A 3,819-nucleotide genomic window follows, 5' to 3' on the forward strand; every position below is an offset into this window, starting at 1 on the left:
CTAGCAGATATGGCTTCTCCGGCTGCCGACACTCGTAGATATGGCCTCTGGTGCGTCGAGCGGCAGTGGCGGCGTCGATTCACGATAGTAACAACGCTATGGCTTCAGATCTGAGATATTGCATCATGTGGTGATCGTTTTCATTAGTTTCACTCTAGATCTGAGATATTCCGATGATTTAAATCCAGATTTGAGGTGGTCAGAGACAAAGAATATATGGAGGAATTACAGACAAAGCGAATCTAGAAGGAGGCAGTTGTGATGGATCATTTTCGTTCATCGGAGCTTGTAGATCCGACATTTGGTGGTCGTTTTGGCCAGTTTTTCTCTAGATCTAAGATATTTCGGCGATTTTGATCTGGATCTGGAAAGTCGTCAGATGTTAGTAGTGGTGGTTGTGTTTCACGGAGGTCCGGGAGAAAATGGTACTGAAGGAGGTTGACATTACTGGTCAGAATATCTCAGATTTGACTAGATTAAAGTAACATAAATTAACATCAGAGGTAGAAATATCCCAGATCTGGAGCTACGACTATATATGTAGTGCATCAAACGATTGCAAATCTGGAGCGATGAACGGCGACGGAGAGTGGCGATGAACAGGTTGTGTGGCATCGGTAAAGACAACTACACAAATAGTGATGGCTACCGAATATCAGGTGGTTTTTAGTGGTGGTTATTGTGGTGGTTTCAGATTTGATAATGAGTCCCGATTGAGCAATAGAGACCGGAAAAAGCACTAGCGCAGGCAATGAATTCACTAAAAAGGTACCTAACAAAAACATAAATATAAGCACACAGAAAATAACTTGACATAAATATAAATGAATACATACCAGCAACAACATCGGGCGACGCCCTGGCCTCCTCCGCAGTCAACTGAAAATCTCGTCCTTTATCCTTCGGGGCCTCAGTTGTAACGCTTGATTCAGGTATCATTTATTTCTCAACATTTTAGGGTTTTGGACTGGAACTCGACGATTTGGGAAGCTCCAACTCGTCGTGTAGGGATCCTTTTGGACACATGATTAAGGGTCTACTCGACGAGTTGGAAGGCCCCAACTCGAAGAGTAGACGCTGGAAAGGAAAACCCTAATTTTCAGGGTTTGCACCCTATTTAAAGGCTTTAAGCCTCATTGTTAGCCTCCCTTATCACTCCTTCATCCAGAGAAACCCTAGTTCGTGCTTTTCCTACCATTTTGAGTGTGTGAGGGCTTAAGGAGTGCCTTTTTGGTGTTTATGTGAAGAAGCTTGAAGTGATTGGTTCATAGCTGAAGGGAGAGGCTGTAGATCCGGTGTTTACTCTGTTGTGGCAACCATTTTAAGGTATAAAGTGAAAACCTTGGCCTTTTATTGCTTAGATCTTCTCCTATGAAAGTTTATGGCCATTATTAGCCTTGTTTGGGACCATTCTTGGATTTGAGCATGTTATGAAGATATGGCTTCAGATCTGGTCATCTCAGGGCCTTTTTGGACTTAAAGTTGCCAACTTTATCAAGTCTTGGCCCTCCTTCATGCTCTAAGTCCCTTGATAAGCTTTTTTTAAGTGTTTTTAGCCCCTTGATTCCTTGCATGGATGTAAAGTTAGCAACCTTACGTGGTATCTTAACCCTAGGGGACCAAGTTTGTAGTTTGGGGCTTTAGATTCGACTGGAAGGGGCTGAATATGTTAAGACTGGGAAAACTCGACGAGTTGCCTTGACAACTCGATGAGTTGGATCGGGTTTTCCCGCTTTCTGGATACTGAGCGAACTCGGCGAGTTGATAAGATAACTTGGCGAGTTGGCTAGGGTTTTTCCCGGTTTTCTGGACACTGAAGGAACTCGACGAGTTGCTAGATGCACTCGACGAGTTAGGTCAACATGGACTGTTGACCTTGATTGTTGACTTTGACTTTGGCCATGGTTGACCAAGTTTGACTTTGAGGGTATTTTTGGTATTTCGGGATTTTGACAAAGTTAGTCACATGATGGTTGTAGGCAGTTGAGTTGGAGCTGCGAGTTGGGATTGATCTTATCAGTTCAACATTTCTTGAGAGGTGAGTCTCATCACCATACCAATGGGTCTAAGGCACCAAGGTCGGCCCATTATATGATATGTGGATTGTTAGTTGATTATGTGTTATGTTGGTATGACATTTGCATGGAAGACCCCAGGGGGGTTCCCGTGGCACTAGATTAAGACCATTTGGGGGTTCCCATGGCATTTAGTGTAAGACCTTAGAGGGTTTCCATGGCATCCTCGTATGTTTATATGTTTTGCTTGTATGATATTTCCTTGGTTAGTGAAGACCATGTGGGGGTTCCCATGGCAGTTAGTGAAGACCATGTAGGGGTTCCCATGGCAGTTAGTGATGACCATGTGGGGGTTCCCATGGCAGTTAGTGAAGACCATGTGGGGGTTCCCATGGCAGGTAGTTGAGACCATGTGAGGGTTCCCATAGTAGTGGGCTAAGACTATGTGGGGGTTCCAGTGGCACCCGGTGTAAGGCCTTGGAGGGTTTCCATGGCAACCTTATATGTTTGTATGCATGGCTTATGTGGTTTATGTAGCTAATATAGCTAATATGGATTATGCGATTATGTGGATTGTGTGGGGTATGCTCTGGGGAACTCACTAAGCATTAGCTTACAGTTTGTTGGTTGTATTAGGTACTTCAGAGCCTAAGGGCAAGGGCCCGACTTGATGGTGCGGCATGTACTCTCTGACATTTTATTTGGGGACACTCTGATATTATGAATAAAATGTTTGATGTTATGGATTTTGAAAACAATTGTTATTGGGATTTCATATGTTATGGGAATGTTTTGGTTATTTAAAAATGAAAAATTTTATTGGAAATTTGGGTTGTTACATCAGCCCTCCCATGACGGCCATCTGTGATCCGAAGAGTCGTACGAGTCGGTACATGCACTGACCTAGCAGCAAGCAGTGGACAGTTGGTCTTCAAATGGCCAACCTAATCACATTGGTAACAAACTCGAGTGCCCTGTTACGGGGGATGCTGCTGATGACAATATTCAGCATAGTGGCTCTCCTTTCCACACTTATGGCACCCAGTCCCTGACCTAAACAAATTCTTATGCACCTTCCTAAACTTACCACAAGTGCGGGCCTTCTGGTCTTCAGATTGGGAATCATCGGACTTGAACCGCTTAGTTGCAGGTAGAGTCTGAACTAGGGTATGCCTTTTCTCTCTTCGTGAGTCTCAATCTCAAACTCTTTCCTCCGAGCAAATGACTGCAGCTCTGCTAACATCCTATACTATGATTCGACACGAACTCCAAAATCTCAGTCTTGAGTATGGTCGAGGATGAAAAGGGATCTCTTTGTAAACATCTTGGTGATCTTCGTCACGGATTTTGTCGTCTGCTTGAGCGATAGATACTCCTGAGCCAATATCTCTCTTTCTGTCTCTATCTATTTATCTCTATCTCTCTCTACCAATGAAACATACTCAGTAAGGAACATCTTCGTGAACTGATCCCAAGTCATTGTGACCCCGCTCCACAGTAGAAAATGTATGAGTCGCAAACTTCCACCAGTCCTTCGCCCCCAAGCGAAGAAGGTTCAGTGTAAACTTCGCTTTCTGGTTCTTCGGGAACGAACACATGTAGAAACACCCCTCAATGTAAGACATCCACCTCATGGAGACAAACGGATCCTTGACCCCATCTAATTTCGGGGGCTTCGTGTTATTGAACTCCCAGTACTGTATGGACCCTCCTCCCTAAGCCAATCTCTCTCTCTCTCTCTCTCTCTCTCTATATATATATATATATATATATATATATATATATATATATATATATATATATA

The sequence above is a fragment of the Lactuca virosa genome, chromosome 5, assembly GCF_052849685.1.
Source record: "Lactuca virosa cultivar CGN04683 chromosome 5, Lactuca_virosa_CGN04683_v6, whole genome shotgun sequence".
Lineage (NCBI taxonomy): Eukaryota > Viridiplantae > Streptophyta > Magnoliopsida > Asterales > Asteraceae > Lactuca > Lactuca virosa.